Here is a 17,240-nt window from a genome sequence, read left to right as displayed (position 1 = left end):
ACTCTCTTAAATGCCTAAGTCCCATTGAAAGTCAATGAGACTTAAGGGCCTAAGTCACTTAGGTGCTTGAAAATTTTATCCTCTGTGCTTCAATTCCAATCTGAAAAATAGAGATAATCTCTTGTTTATGTGGACTGTAAATTCTTTGGACCAGGGACGTCTCTTGCTATGTGTATGAGTGGCATCTAGCCCAATTGGGGCCCAGATCTCAGTTTGGGACACTTGGTGTTACAAAAGTACAAATAAATAATAAAATAGCTCTTGCTGGTCCTTCCCTGCTGTGTTGCAGGGAATTGGACTCCCTGACACACCTGGGGAACGCACAATCTCTGCCTTCCTGAAATACAGAAGAAATGCACCGGATCATTTGTGTTTGAGATTTTCTGTAGATTTTGCAAGTGACAAACCAAGGGCATTTAACTTCTAAAAAGTGGATAGTGAAAATGCAGTAAGAAATGGTCATAAGAATTGTTCCTGTACATTCCCTGGCAGGCTTCTCAAAAGTATTCTGAATACTTATTTGACTGAAATGTGTTATGGATTTTGATTGATAACAACTATTATTGCCCAAAAAACTTGTCTAAATCCAGTAAGTTTCCCCCTGATGCTATAGTCCTTATGTTTTGTTTGGGTAAGACCTGGAGGACATAGCCCTCTGAGTAAAACACAATTTGCTTGGGTGCACAAAGTGTGGGGAGAGCATAAGGAGCTCCATGCCCGGGGCCAGCCACCATTTGATTCCTAATGCTGCTCCCAGCGGAGGGAGTGGAAGAGTCTCAAAGTGGAGTAGCAGTAACCATGCTTCCCTTGTATGCCTTGGCATGCCGGAAGATATTGTGCTTTTGTCAGGCACAGTGACTTAGAGTTTCAGCTGGAGCAGTGTTTGCTGCCCTCAGTGGCCCATGCCTTAGAGGCCCATTTGACTCCTAAGGGTATGTCTATACTGTAATTAAAACCCCGTGGCTGGCTCATGCCACCTGAGTCAGGATCTCGGGGTTTGGGCTGTTTTATTGTGGTGTAGATGTTTGGGCTCAGGCTGGAGTCCAAGGTCTAGGACCCCGTGAGGTCAGGGGGGGTCTCAGAGCTCGGGGTGCAGCCCAAGCCTGAATGTCAGCACTGCAATTAAACAGCCCTAGCCTGAGCCCTGTGAACCTGAGTCAGCTGGCATGGGCCGGCTGCAGGTTTCTAACTGCAGTGTAAATGTACCCTTAGTCATGTGTTTAAGGTCACATAGAAAATCACTAGAGTTGATGGGTGGCCGGAATCTCAGCTCTGCGCTCAGACATCTAGATTGCAGCTGCCTGTTTTACACTGTAGGTTTATAGATGTGGCTCCTTAAATCAGGTTTAGATTCCAAGGCTCCTTTTGAAGAGACAGTTCAAAAACTCCTGAAATCAGATAAAGTAATGCTTTCAAATTCCAAAAAAAATACTGCATTTTCCTACTGATAATATGGAACCAAACATAGGAGACTTATAACAATAATCCTAAATTCTGGGTCGTAGAAAAAGAATTCAAAAGTGACTCATGCTGTACTCTCCAACCAGAGTGCTGTGTAGCCCCCAATCATACCTCTCCCATGCTAATCCTATATAAAGATGTTCTCTTGCCTCTGTTTCATTGTGCACGAAAATACTTGTGCGCTTCTCATCTTGATAATTGTGGTGTCATTTGAATTTATTTTTTGAAGTTATGTAGCCACTAAAAAAATTAGATGAGAGATTTGGGGTTTTTAATTAAAGCGTGTAAAGGCTTTTCATCCATTAGGATGGCAGTATAAAAATGAATTGGAGAGGGGAATGGAGAAGCAGAGGGGAGAGAATGGGTGATGAATGGCTTTTGATATCTCAATGCTAACAACTGACAATGGCACCAGCAGAGGGATGCTTCTCTCATCTTCATCCTAGGGTGGCTATCTATTAGGATGAGGAATATGGTTCACTGCAAGTATTGCAGTAGGACCATGAGTCTTCTGAAGTCTTTATGATACTCTTGGATGCTGATGAAAGTTCTTTGATCAGATGAGCGTGGAGGAAAAACAGAAAAAGAATCTGAAATGATGAAAATTGATCATGCAGGACTGCATGGTACAATGAAAATAGAAAAGCTTCTATATTTTTTGAGAGAATTACTATGAAGCATTCACGTGGCAACTAATTTAGTTTAAATTTATAAAACTTTACAGATGTCAGGGAAACACTGAATCAGTTAGAGTTGGGGCGTGTGTGTGTGGTGGGTATTTATTGTGAGAATCAAAAAGGACAAAGTTCCACATTCATAGTAAAGTGCACAGATTTTCCCCCTCCGGATTCTATTACATACAACAAACAGTTAAGCTATTCACAATAGGTATGCAGTTTTGCTGCTTGATTTATTGTCCATTTAATTTAATTCACTGAAGGTGACCCTTTTATATTTTACTACAGAGACAAAGGTAAATCTTGGCTGGCTCAAATTATCCATGGCTATGTTGCACTTTTTAGTGGTCAAAAGTTATGTTGTCATGCTCAACTTGCTTTGATATGACCAGGCTTGAGAAGGCTGACCACAATTGACGGTGGTGTAATTTCCCAACCACAAACACACACTGTCAGATAGTGACCATAGTGACCATGGTTTACAGCCATAATCTGGTTAAGGTACTGTTGGAGAGGCAGCTTTGTCTAATGGTTCCTTAGAACACAGGACAGAGACTCAGGGCGTTAGCCACAGCTCTTAGTAATGGATGGTTCAGAGCCATATTGTTCTAGATGTAACATATGAAGGAACAGTGCCCTAAGAGATAGCTTATCCCTTAGGTCTCTATGCAGGGAAGTTTTCAGATGAACTATCCTTCAGGTTAGTTCCAACAGTGCTCCTGACTAGCTCTGCAGGCTAGTGTAGAGGAGGAGGGTGGGGCCATGGCCTTGCCTCTTCCTTCCCTTTAAGGGCAATTTGTGATCTTGGGAGTCATGGACAGAGCTCTCCCAAGTGATGGGAGTTTGACTGTCCCTTTTCTTTTCATGAGGTACATACAACAAAGGCATCAGGGAAGACTCCTTGTGTCCCATCCCCATCTCTTCAAGGCATAGGCCAATCTCTAATGAACAGACTTGAAGAAACTTTCTTTCAAGGCAGGTTATCACATTACTGTCTATTGCAGAGTTTCTTGCATCTTTCGTCTGGTACTAGCAACTGTCAGAGACAGGCTATTGAAATAGATGTTGCACAGTTCTGATCCAGTATGGCAATTCCCATGTAAGATAAAAATGTTTAATAGAAGTCATTTTCCCCAGAAGACCACCTTCTTCAAATCATAAACCTAGGTAGTTTAATCACTAAATGCTGATTGCACCCTCTTTCCAAATGACATGGGCTTAATGATGTAATTTTGGCTTGAGTCCAGATCTAATTTAGGATTAATGCTCAGTCTAATTAGAATTATTTGAATTTTCTAGTAGAAGTTTGACTCTGGTTGCTGGATAGATATAGGTCAAATCTTGTGTCTTTGCATATTAATGCCAATCCTGAAAAGGTGTCTGGTTTTCATAGCAATACATTTTAATGACTTCTGTTTGTACAACATTAGCAAACATCTGGCGTTATCAAAATTTGTAGACAAAGTCAGTTTGCTGGGGAGAAGTCTGTCCATTTCTACTTAAAATGACCCCAAATAAACATTCCCATGTTTACAACCCTCTTAAGCCCAAATACAGTTTTGTGTGTGTAATCTCAATGTCTTTGCATTATTAAATTGTAATTTCTTAGAAAATATATCTATAAGATATATTTGTATACACACAATTCATTAGGTCTTAGGATAATAGAAATATTTTTCTTGTACTAACAGACATGTCTGTTAGTAGAAGTAATATAAAAGCTGTGTTGTATTTTCGTAACTTGTGAAGTACCTGCTGTGTTTCTGTATTCTGCATTAGAATATGGCTTGCCAGAGAAACCCCGAGAATATATGTATTCATACTCATTTCTGCTTGTGTAATCTGTGTAGTAAACTTCATCAAGGCTTGGAAACAAACCCAAGGAAAAATCTAGTAAATCTGTTCTGCTCTCTTGTATTTATATCATCCATCTGTAGAATAAATATCCAGTTATTCCCTTATGCTGGAGTTTAAATCTTGTTCACAATCAATGTTAGAGTTCTTAAAAAAGTAGTGCCAGAATTGCCTGGACCTGGCTCCCTATTCCAGAGGAAGAGATGGCAGCTCAGTAACCTATACCGAATCGGAGGGGACCCTCAGCTGTCTTCTGGAAGGAGAGATGGAAACCCAGGCTACCGAGCTGTCATCTCTCCTTCTGGCAGGCCTGGAAGTGGAAGAGGTTGAGGTGGCAGCATGAGGGGATGGCATTCTTGTCTCCTCCACTTCTGCTTCCAGGCCTGCTCTGGAAGAAGAAAGGGTGGGTCAACAACCTTGCCCAGGTTACTGAGCCGCCTTCTCTTCTTCCAAAGCCGGGAGCCGGGTCAGAAGTATGTGTTCCAGCACAACTGGAACTGTTCATGTTCCTTGTTTTGCTGCAGTTTTGTGGTGATAGTTTTTAATTATTCTGCGCCTTTTCCATGTGAGTTCTGTCACTGCTGATAATCTTTGCGTAAAACAGTTTAAAAAGTTCTTACTATTTAACAGCAATTAAGATAGCAACAAATACATGAGTAGTATTGTCTGATTTACTGTTCCCTAGCAGGCCATCCACAAAATATTCTGGGCCATAATGTACAATTAGCTGGTGCTAAAGAATTAATCTGATTTTACAAGTATTCCCCCCATCTCATGGGTATTTATAAGGGAAGGAAGATTATAGCGCAAAGTTCAGGTGAAGAGTCTAACATTTCTGAAAAGCATAGAGAGGTTGCAAATAGAGTCTGATCCTCTCCTCCACATCCATGATAGCATTGATGTAAGCTAGATGCAAAATGCAAAGTCTGATGTTGTGACCCTAAGTGAAAGCTGCTCCACAGATGAACTGTTGTTGGAGCAATGATTACAGCCATTTTCCATAGCAGCATGCCCGTTGTAGTGCTTCAGAAATTCCTCAAGTGAGATGATTACCCAGTCACTACTAAGTTATGTGCAGTTCTCTCTTCATCAGATCAACAACCCCGAATGGGAGTGAGCAGGTATTGGCAGTTTTACTCTTTAAGAAACACAGTTTTGCTAGCGCCTTCAGTCTCAGTTCTGTCTCCTGCTAAGTCTCTTCCTTTCGTTGTGGTGAAAGCACAAGATGAAGCAACAGTAGAGATTTGGATAGGGAAAAGCAATTGCATCAATTGCCAGGACTAGGTATATATGTTACTGGTTGGGAGTGTTATGGATCCTGATAGTGAGGAATCCAACACAACAGATTTGTGGTGTGGAAAAGAGATCCACATTAAAAGTACTGACTTATTTATTTTTGTGAATTATGATTTTTTTCCCCAGATGCCAGGTTTATGCCGTGCAGTACTCCTGATGTAAGAAGGTAACGTTCAAGCAGATAGTGGGTCAGAAATTATCAAAGGAAAGTTTTTGTGTTTTGGATTTTTTAAACTGTGACATTGAAACTCTGCATTCATTCTTTAAGAAACAAGAAATCCTATTGACTCAGATTTTGTGTCTAACCTAACCAATGGTGCTATACAAAAGCCTTTAATGTACTACCTCAACAATTATGCTTGATCATAATCAGTGAAGTGTGCCACCTTTTACATTCAGTAATGTGATCAGTTAAATCATTTAATAGGTTCTTTTCTGTAGACAGTGATACATAAGTCCTGTGTGGTTCGTTGTAATAAATCAATATAATTTGCCTGGCTCTTCAAATATCTAACAAGAAATAGCACCAACCTTGAGTATTGTAACCCAGGAAATAAATTAAGTTTTCAGAGTTTCCACAGAGGCAGCTGCTATACCGTACAATCAGAGTTCCATAGCAATTTCAAAACCACCACCCTCTAACTGGAAGGACGGTTTCATGCTTTGCACCTTGATGGGGGAAATAACAATGGGAGTGCTGTCAAGCTTTTGTTGCTCTACAATTGTGTCTTTAAAAATGACAGCATACAGTATGGATAACCCATCGAGAAAAACATGTATGCATTTGGAATGTTTAATAAGCACTGCTAAAATAGAGAGGCCTTTTTGTAGCAGTTGTGTTGACACTGAGTCACATACAAGAAAAAATATTCTTTGGGAACAAATATTTTGTGTATAGTTTTAAAATTTTGTTCTAAGTTCTTATATCACACCCTCACAATGATATCTGAGCATCTTTGAAAGCATAAAAATAAACAAAGAGATTTTTTATAAATGATAGTGTAACCAGCTGTCTCCCATGAACCTCCTCATAACCTATGGTCATGCTACAGGCAACCTGCCTCAGTTTCTCCTCTTAGACTGTTCACATAAACTTCAGGCTTTTTCTTGGTCAAAAAATACCCCTCCTTGGGGACTGGGTTCATTAATATAAAATAAACTGTAAATAAAACTCAGCCCCTGCAACAAAGTCTATTCAGAAGTCCACACAATCCAAGGTTTCTCTTTCTTCTCCCAGACCTTCCTGCCTGGAGCCTTTGCAGTCTCTCCCAGGCCTTCCTGCCTGGAGAGCTTACCTTGGTCTCTGCAGATTACACCACAGCTTCCTGAGTTTTCCCCCTTTCACTGCAACTTCCTGCTTGTTTTATAATGGAACCGACTCGATTCCACACAGGTGGGATTCATCCTGTAATCAGAGTGGGCGAGGTCAGGGGTGCTGGAACAATTTTTATAGTGGGGGTGCAAAGAGCCATTGAACCAAACTGTAAACCCTGGATATAATGGAAACCTCTTTAAGTCAGGGGGTGCTGCAGCACCCCGCACCCGTAGTTCCAGTACCTATGGGCTTAGCCGCAGGCTCTTCAGCCCATGGGGTAAGCTTCTGTTACACAGAGTTTTCTCTCCATTCTTTCTCTAGAAAAGTTATATTTTCTGTTTTTTATTTGGTTTTTAAATAGAAAAATGTGCTAATATTTATGTGATACTGTGCATGAAACTGAGGTTGAAGAAGTGATTGTTGCAGTTGGAACAAAATGTGGTGTGGGTTGCAATCTGTATTAGGTCCTGCAGGAATGAACTCTGCAGTCTTGGTGTGGCTTTTGAGGAAGATTGCCATCTCTTAAGAGCTGTCTCTAGTCCTATTACCAGCAGGAGAGTGAGTTTGTGTGTGTGGTTTTTGGAAAAAAAAAGGGGGGGGTGAGAAAACCTGGATTTGTGCTGGAAATGGCCCATCTTGATTATCATACACATTGTAAAGAGAGTGGTCACTTTGGATGGGCTATTACCAGCAGAAGAGTGAGTTGGGGGGGGGGGGCGGAGGGTGAGAAAACCTGAATTTGTGCTGGAAATGGCCCAACTTGATTATCATACACATTGTAAGGAGAGTGATCACTTTAGATAAGCTATTACCAGCAGGAGAGTGGAGTGGGAGGAGGTATTGTTTCATGGTCTCTGTGTATATAATGTCTTCTGCAGTTTCCACAGTATGCATCCGATGAAGTGAGCTGTAGCTCACAAAAGCTTATGCTCAAATAAATTGGTTAGTCTCTAAGGTGCCACAAGTACTCCTTTTCTTTTTGCGAATACAGACTAACACGGCTATTACTCTGAAATCTAGTCCTATTGAGTTCAATGAGAGTTTTGCCATTCACTTCAACAAGGCCAGGATTTCACTGACATCCTTCACCCTTAAGGTAAGCAGTTCCATTCTGAAGGAGAAGAGATGTTGAAGGCAATCTGTGTCTCAACAGTTGAGGCGTTCCCTAAGGTAACAAGAGGTGCTAAGCTTGACTTGGTTGAAACTTGGATTTCTGCTCCATGGGAAATTCTGAAATGTTGAAACTTGTTTTTGTTCTGAATTGGAATAAAACCAAAAAAAGTCAAACTCTCCCATGAAATTAAATTTAAAAAATGTTTTGAGTCAATTGAAATATTTCCATTTCAATAAAATTGAAACACTTTGTTTTGACTTTGGCTTTTAAAAAATTGTTTTTATAATGTAAGATAAATTACAAATGACTATCCATTTCAAAACAAAAACTCGAAACATTCGAACATCGAAACAGAATGTTTCAACTTTAACAAAATGCTTTTTTAATTTTTTTTCCAAAACTTAATTTTGTCTAAACCAGCATGTTCCTGTGGAATGTTTTGATTTTGACAAAACAATATTTTCTGATGGAAAAATGTTCTGATGGAAAAATTTTGATCAGATCTATTCAGTCCTGCAAGATCATGAGCACTCTAACTACCTATGCAGCAAAGTACTTAAGCAGGTGCTTAACTTCAAGCATATCAGTTGTTCCATTGCTTTGCTGCATTGGGGACAGAGTGCTCAGCAGCTTACAGGATTGAACACCAGGACTCCACACATTTACAGCCTGAAAAAATAATAAGACAAAAAGACTTCATGCTATGTGGCTGTGGGATGATGAAGGATTTACTGTTCATGTGTTAAGCTTCATCGGAATGCTGTTGGCTAGCCAGTCATTTTTCCATTTATGCTCAACTTTTTAAAGTTGCTTTGTCCTTTCTTTAAATATACACACTCTTCAAAAAGCACTTTTAAATTAAGACTAAAATTTGTCATTCATTTCTCTAACATTTCGTGAATGTGCTGGATTGAATGTCCTGGAGAAGGAAGTCCTTTATCAATTTGCATCTTTTTTTAAATACTAAAAATATCTTTGCTCTTCATAATCATCATGTCATTCTCTTCTTCCTCTTAAATACACTGAACCTCATTCCCTTCCCTTTCACAAACAATATCACAATATATACAAGCTGAAGCTTGCTTTTAGAATATTTACAATTCTGATGCAAGTTTCAAGTGTGTACAGCCATTACCCATAATGTTCTTCAGCCTATTATTCTCAGAAATATTTATTTCCTAACTGTGTATAATTTATTCAGTTTTTTTCAAATCTATTGATGGAGAAGTTCTGTCAGTTTTACATTTATTATTTTTGCTGTCCAAGATGGAAATTATGTGACTATGTGAATGTTCTTTAATATAGACATTCCATATCCGCTAGTGAATATCATATAGACACACTGATTTAAAAGGAACATGAAAATACAGCTTTTCTTGAGTACTTAGGAGTAGGAATAAAATAGGTTCATAGGAACAGGCTGGAGAATATTACCTGACATCCTTTTTTGCATTAAATTAGCAGAGTATGCTGGAACCACATGTGTTATTCATAGATTCCAAGGCCAGAAGGGATAATTGTGATCATCTAGTCTGACCTCCTGAGTAACACAGGCCATAGAATTTCCCCAAAATAATTCTTAGAGCATATCTTTTAGAAAAAAATCCAATCTTTATTTAAAAATTGTCAGCGAAGGAGAATCTACCACGACCCTTGGTAAATTGTTTCAATGGCTAATTGCCCTCATTGTCAAAAATTTACACTTTATTTCCAATCTGAATTTCTCTAGTTTCAACTTGCAGCCCATTGGATCGTGTTACGCCTTTCTCTACTAGACTGAAGAACCCATTATTAAATACTTGTTTCCCATGTAGATACTTATAAACTGTAATCAAGAAATCTCTTAACCTTCTCTTTCTTAAGCTAAATAGATGGAGCTCTTTGAATCTATCACTATAAGGCATACTTACCAATCCTTTAATTATTCTCCACTGCATGCATCCGATGAAGTGAGCTGTAGCTCACGAAAGCTTGTGCTCAAATAAATTTGTTAGTCTCTAAGGTGCCAAAAGTACTCCTTTTCTTTTTGCGGATACAGACTAACACAGCTGCTATTTTGAAACCTTAATTATTCTCGTGGCTATTCTATGACCCCCCCGCCCTGCAATTTGTCAATATCCTTCTTGAATAACAGGTACCAGAACTGGACATGATATTCCAGCAGTGGTTGCAACAGTGCCAAATACAGAGGTAAAATAACCTCTTTTTGCCTACTCGAGATTCCCCTGTTTATGCATCCCAGGATTGCATTAGCTCTTTTGGCCACAGCTGGACATTGGGAGTTCATATGCTGTCCATTATCTTCCACGATTCCTGAATCTTTTTCAGAGTCACTACTTCCCAAGATAGAGTCCCCCATATGACCTACATTCTTTGTTCCTAGATGTATATATTTAGCAATATTAGAATGCATATTGAAAAGGAGTACTTGTGGCACCTTAGAGACTAACCAATTTATTTGAGCATGAGCTTTCGTGAGCTACAGCTCACTTCATCGGAAAGCTCATGCTCAAATAAATTAGTTAGTCTCTAAGGTGCCACAAGTACTCCTTTTCTTTTTGCGAATACAGACTAACACGGCTGTTACTCTGAAACCTGTCAGAATGCATATTATTTGCTTGTTCCCAGTTTTCCAAGTGATCCAAATTGCTCTGAATCAGTGACCTATTCTCTTCATTATTTACCACTCCCCAATTTTTGTGTCATCTGCAAACTTTATTAGTGATGATTTCATGTTTTCTTCTGTGTCACTGATAAAAATGTTAAATTTTGTAGGGCCAAGAATTGATCTCTCTGGGACCCCACTGAAAACACACCCATTTGATGAAGATTCCCTGTTTACAATTACATTTTGAGATCCATCAGTTAGCCAGCTTTTAATGCATTTAGTGTGTGTCATGTTAATTTTATATTGTTCTAGATTTTTAATCAAAATGTTGATTAACATCAAACACCTTGCAGAAGACTAAGTCTATTACACCAATTCTATTATCCTTATTAACCAAACTGAACGGTCCAGTAAACTCCCCACCCAGCTCTTCTAAAACTCTGAGATGCAAGTTATCCGGGTATGCTGATTTTAAAATATCTGACTTTAGTAGCTTCTGTTTAACATCCTCCAGGATACAAGTGGAATGGAAAGAGTGCTGTCATCACCATATGATGAAACTATATCATCTGTTTTCTGCAATACAGAACAGAAATATTTATTGAACACTTTTGTCTTTTCTGCATTATTATTGATGATTCTACTATTTCCATCTACTAATGGGCCAGTACCATTATCAGGATTCTTTTTGTCCCTACTATTTTTAAAAACTTTCTTCTGATTGTCCTTAATTCTGCTGGCCAGAGATTTCTCCTTGTGTCCTTTTGCTTCCCTTATCAATTTTCTACAATTTCTAGCTTCTGATTTATATTCATTACTATCAACATCCCTTTTTTGCCATTTGTGTGTGTGTGTATATATATATATATATATATATATAAAATAAACTTTTTATAGTTGCCTTCACTTCCCCTCCAAATCAGGATGTTTTTTGTCAACCAGCACAGCCTTCTTCCTCAGTTGTGGGATTGTGGCTTTTTGGGGATATAGTAAGGTATTCTTAAATGATTTCCGATTATCATTCACATTTTTTTGATTAAATTCTTCCTCTCAGCTCATTTGGCTCATAATTATTTCAACGTTTATGAAATTGGCCCTATTAAAGCACAAGTATGTATATATATAATATATATATTACTGGTCCAGAGTTTATTTTGCTTGCACATTATACATGTGATCAAGTCACGATTACTTATACCTAAGCTATCATTAATTTTATGTTCTTTGATTGTTTCCTTTTTATCTGTGAGGACAGGGTCTAATAAAGAATTCCCCCATGTTGGCTGAAACACTTTTTGAGTTAGAAAATTGTCATTTATAATGTTTAGAAATTCCAAGGATGTTTTAGTACTGGCAGCATGAGACATCTACTCCTGGGGGAATTCTGTGCCACTGTGCAAGTGCAGAATTAATGTCCCCTGCACATTCTTCCCCACCCCCAGAATCATTGATTCTGACGGGGAGGTGAAGGGACGCTTCAATTATACCTTTCACCCACTGGGGGATGATATGCTGCCAGAAGAGAAGGGACATGGGGAAAGGGGCAGCTATGCCTGACTGAATGGGGAGTGGGGGTGCAGGGACACATGGAGACAGGGGCAGCTATGCCCAGCTGAGTGAGGGCACAGGGGAGTGGGTGTGCAGGGCCACATGAGGACGTGCAGATAAGCCTGACTGAAAGGGGATTGGGTGTACAGGGACAGGGTAGATGTACCTGACTGAATGGGAGAAGCTAGGGGTCAGCCAGGATCTGCATGGGGGAAGGCTCCCCAACAACCCTCCCCCCCAAATCTGTTTCATATGTCTCCCACCCACACCCAACAGCCCTCTAGGTTTACTCCCTGGCTTCTTCCCAGCAATTACTTCTCTCTCCCTCAGCTTCTCCATTACCCCTGACTGCCCCAAGTCTGTGCACTGCTTCTGAGGGGTATAGGAAATAGTTTCTGAATTGTAGATTCAGTGAATTATTATGCCTAGTAAGGAATCTGTCTGTCAAAAAACATTTCCTGAATCTTTTTTGTTGTCTGTATTGTTACAGCCATACTTGCTGGCAGGTATTTTAAAATAAATTACCAAAACAATTGAAACTGGTATAATTATATTGAGTTATTTTGACTAATAAAATATGCAGAATTTTGCAGAATTTTAAAATATTGTGCACAGAGAAGACATCCAGAATATGTAACTAAAATTGAAGTCTCCCACAATCATGCACATTTTTCCCCCTATGCCTTATAGATAGGTTTGTAAGAACGTGGTCATCCTGTTCCCCCAGTGTGATTTTGTAGTCTGTTGCAGACACCTTCTAGTAGCCTATCTTGTGCTTTATCTGTTAGGACATTGATCCATAAACATTCAAGATCATTTTGTTCCAAGTTATCAGTGGCTTGGAAACAGGTAATGCCATTTTGACATATAGTGCCACGCCCCCTTTTGCTCACTTGATCCTTCCTAAATAGGTTATCACCATTGATTTTAACATTCTAATCATGTGAATCATCTTATCAGATTTTAATAATACCAGTTAGATCGAATTTATGCTCATAAATGAGCAATTCCAATTCCCCTCTTTACCCAGGCTCCTAGTATTGGTGCATAGATAATTAAAGAATTTCTTTTCTGTGGGTCCTTTGGTTCCTTGATTAATTTGTTCCCAGCATATGGATTTTGTGCTAAATGAATGCTCATATATTTCTTCTTTTTACCTAACTCTTTTGTTATTAGTTTAACCTCTTCCTGACTACTCTAGCTAGCCTATCCCTGAGAGATTGATCCCCTTTCTACTGAGGTGGAAGCCATCCAAACTATACGACCCCCTCTCACCATAGAAAGTGGACCAATGTTCCACAAAACTCTTCCTTCACTTGTGTGGGAGGAAGAAGCTCAGGAAAGATTGCTTGGATTCTTCTTTAGCACACTTCTGAGTTCTCTGAAGTCATCTACTATCTGTGAGATATCCTGTGACACAGTGTCATTAGTGCTGATATGAACCATCATCAGTGGATCCTTCAGAACATAAGAATGGCCATACTGGGTCAGACCAAAGGTCCATCCAGCCCAGTATCCTGTCTACTGACAGTGGCCAATGCCAGGTGCCCCAGAGGGAGTGAACCTATCAGATAATGATCAATTGATCTCTCTCCTGCCATCCATCTCCACCCTCTGACAAACAGAGGCTAGGGACACCATTCCTTACCCATTCTGGCTAATAGCCATTAATGGACTTAACCTCCATGAATTTATCCAGTTCTCTTTTAAACCCTGTTCTAGTCCTAGCCTTCACAACCTCCTCAGGCAAGGAGTTCCACAGGTTGACTGTGTGCTGAGTGAAGAAGAACTTCCTTTTATTTGTTTTAAACCTGCTGCCCATTAATTTCATTTGGTGGCCCCAAGTTCTTATATTATGGGAACAAGTAAATAACTTTTCCTTATTCACTTTCTCCACACCACTCATGATTTTATACACCTCTATCATATCCCCCCTTAGTCTCCTCTTTTTCAAACTGAAAAGTCCTAGCCTCTTTAATCTCTCCTCAAATGGGACCCTTTCAAAACCCCTAATCATTTTGGTTTCAGAGTAACAGCCGTGTTAGTCTGTATTCGCAAAAAGAAAAGGAGTACTTGTGGCACCTTAGAGACTAAGCAATTTATTTGAGCATGAGCTTTTGTGAGCTACAGCTCACTTCATCGGATGCATACCGTGGATCCACGGTATGCATCCGATGAAGTGAGCTGTAGCTCACGAAAGCTCATGCTCAAATAAATTGGTAAGTCTCTAAGGTGCCACAAGTACTCCTTTTCTTTTTGCGAATCATTTTGGTTGCCCTTTTCTGAACCTTTTCCAATGCCAGTATCTCTCTTTTTTTTTTTTTTTTTTTTTTTTGAGATGAGGGGACCACATCTGTACATAGTATTCAAGATGTGGGTGTACCATGGATTTATATAAGGGCAATAAGATATTATCTGTCTTATTCTCTATCCTTTTTTTAAATGATTCCTAACATCCCGTTTGCTTTTTTGACTGCCGCTGCACACTGCGTGGACATCTTCAGAGAACTATCCATGATGGCTCCAAGATCATTCTTCTGATTAGTTGTAGCTAAACTAGCCCCCATCATATTGTATGCATAGTTGGGGTTATTTTTTCCAATGTGAATTACTTTACATTTATCCACATTAAATTTCATTTTCCATTTTGTTGCCCAATCACTTAGTTTTGTGAGGTCTTTTTGTTCTTCACAGTCTGCTTTGGTTTTAACTATCTTGAGCAGTTTAGTATCATCTGCAAACTTTGCCACCTCACTGTTTATCCCTTTCTCCCGATCATTTATGAATAAGTTGAATAGGATTGGTCCTAGGACTGACCCTTGGGGAACACCACTAGTTACCCCTCTCCATTCTGAAAATTTACCATTTATTCCTATCCTTTCCTGTCAACTTCAGAAGACTAGCCAATCTTAGAATGACTTCTTGTGTTTTGGCTCTGTGAAGGCAGCACACACTTTTATTGTCCTCCTGTCCTTTGCAGAATGTTCTTTCGGGTCTTCTGAGTATTGAAACTCCAATAAAGATCATCTGTCTTCTGTGGACAGTTGGAGAACTCTTTGTGGGCGAGTTTGATTTCTTTACAGATTGGGCCTAGCTTCCATCCTTATGAGGACTTGGGTATTGATTTGAAATTTCTAACTGGTCCTCTTCTCTCTGGTGGCTACAGTCTGCCCATCCTCATCCATCTTCAGCTGCTGTGACTTCTTGCCTTTGTTGGTTACGATCTGCTAGGTCTCCTCTCTGACTTCCTCTCTCCAATTCCTTGGTGGTCAGCTCCATTCTTTCTTGAACCTGGGGTACTGGTGTTTCCCAAACCTGGATGTCTAGGAATTCTGCAGCTTCTCTGATTCTCAGTTTTATCATACTTTGCCCCCTCCAATTCAAGAATTTTTTCCTCAAACAGAGCCACCAACTTTCATTTCATGCATAGGAAGAAAGAGAACATGGCACATAGGCTGCAGGTCACCAGCACTGTTCTGTTGCTGGCCATCTTGAGAACACATGTTATTGCTCCTTCCAAATTCACCTGTTCGCTGCCTTTGTTTATGGTTCTCAAGTTCACTTGGCAAATGACTTTTTATACCAAGTCTTCCCTGCATAGCTCAGCTGAGCTCCACACCTCACCACCAGGGAGCAATTAATCACTCAGAGACTTCAAACAGCTGGGTTGATCAAAACTCCAAGAGCTAGAGCCTAGTGGCCTCCCAGCTTACTCAGGGCTCACAGCTCAAGCTACACAACTCATACATAGAGAACAAACAAACAAAACAGTCAGCCAAACAAACCCAACCACAGACCATCCAGATGCACCACTCACCAAGTCCTGCTACCTGCAAGCAGAGAGTAGCAGCTTCTCCCTCTGAAATGCTTGTTTGCCACCTCTGTTTGCGGTATCCAATACATATCGTTCATATGAGAATGTCTCAGAAGCTCTCTATTTATTTTAAACTGGACAAATTGGCTGTGGTGCCAGTGGAGGATAATAAACAAGGAACCCTCTACAATATCCCATGTACAGCACCAGTATATTGTCTTAGGTGGAAGGAACTGAAGGATCTCAAGACTGTGGCTTCTTCATACCTTTCTGTTCAAATCTTTGGTGCTACCACGGTGCTTGTGCACCCAAGGGGTTGACAGTGTTTGAAGGAGAGAGCCCTATTCCCTGCTCAGTTTAAAAAAATAAAAACTGAAAACTCTGAAAGCCTCCTGTCCGTACTGTTGTTCAGTTTCCATTCCTAATGCTCCCATGTGAAGAGCTGTCTCCTTTTTCACAACTTCAAAACCATCATCCAGTTGATCCTTGTAAGGTTTGTGAACTCTCCAGTAGGGTCGAATTATTTATATTTATCTGAAAATAGACCTGCTCAGAGAGGGTGGGTAGCAGAAATGAGAATGGAAAGCTGTATGTGAGTGTTATCTTTCGTTTAATTGAAAGGGAAGTGTGTTTGACAAGCTCAATTATCCCCCTGCCTCAATAGCCTCTCCAATCCTTTCTGATAATTCTCATCAACTAGATTAACATCTACCTGTTGATCACCTACTGTGAAGTTCCTTTTTAGGGTCTGATTAGCCAAGAAGCTGTTTTTCACCAGTGTAAAGATTTAAGCTTTCTAAGGCAATCTGTTTTTCAGCCCCTGTCTCCCTCCAGCAGCAGAGGGGACCAGAATGGATTTTCCTCACATGGAGCTTGAGGGACTCACTTTTAAAAACATCCTTCTATTATGGAAACCTGAGGCCAGATCTATATTCCAAAGCTTTATTGGCATAGTTGGCATTTGTTGTTTGTCAGTCAGAGGTGAGAAAAAAACACACCCCTTAATGGACATAGCGTTTCTAGCAAATCCCCCAGTGTAGACACAGCTATGCAGTCAGAAGAGTGCTTTTGTCAGCTTATCTTTAAAATGGGATTTGGGAAGGTTGTGTTACTATGTTAACAAAATACCTCCTTCAGTTGGCATAAGCTGAGTCTACGCTCGGGGGCTTTGCTGGTATAGCTATACCGTTAAAGCATTTGTAGTGCAAACAATCTCTGACAGCATCCTGAACTTAGCCTTCATATTGTTGCTTCTTAGACAGAGAGGCTAGCCAATATATGAGACCGTATTGGGTTGTTTCCTTTTAGGAGGAAAAATTGATGATGTGAGTCAGGCATTTATTTGCTGCAATCCTGTTTATTTACAAAGAATGTATACAATAATTTGGTTCCCTGAAAACAGTAGGAACAAACAATAGCAGGCAGCTTTCTTGCTCCCAATTTCCAAGCCTGCCTTCCCATGCAGTCCTGTGCCCCACAGAGCTCTGTTTGTGCTTCCTCTCAGGGCCATGCTCATAACTGCTTCACTGGCTTTCTCATTGCTCTCAGGTTGG

The 17,240-nt window shown here is 40.0% G+C and overlaps 1 protein-coding gene across 13 annotated transcripts in view; it reads left to right on the top strand.

Annotated features, from left to right (window-relative positions):
* The window catches only part of FHIT (fragile histidine triad diadenosine triphosphatase), a 1,095,796-nt gene that overhangs the window by 138,647 nt on the left and 939,909 nt on the right, over positions 1 to 17,240 (top strand). Inside the window, exon 1 of one of the 13 annotated variants that reach the window (XM_073350958.2) lies at positions 5,071 to 5,454. The exons of the other annotated variants lie outside the window; for them this stretch is intronic. The gene's annotated coding sequence lies outside the window, so the exon portion shown is untranslated. Of the gene's footprint in view, positions 1 to 5,070; positions 5,455 to 17,240 lie in introns of those variants that run through there. 13 annotated transcript variants of the gene reach the window in all.

This window comes from Lepidochelys kempii, chromosome 7, assembly GCF_965140285.1.
Source record: "Lepidochelys kempii isolate rLepKem1 chromosome 7, rLepKem1.hap1, whole genome shotgun sequence".
NCBI lineage: Eukaryota > Metazoa > Chordata > Testudines > Cheloniidae > Lepidochelys > Lepidochelys kempii.
Note: the sequence above shows the minus strand (reverse complement) of the source record. Positions and strands in the feature narration are given on the sequence as shown.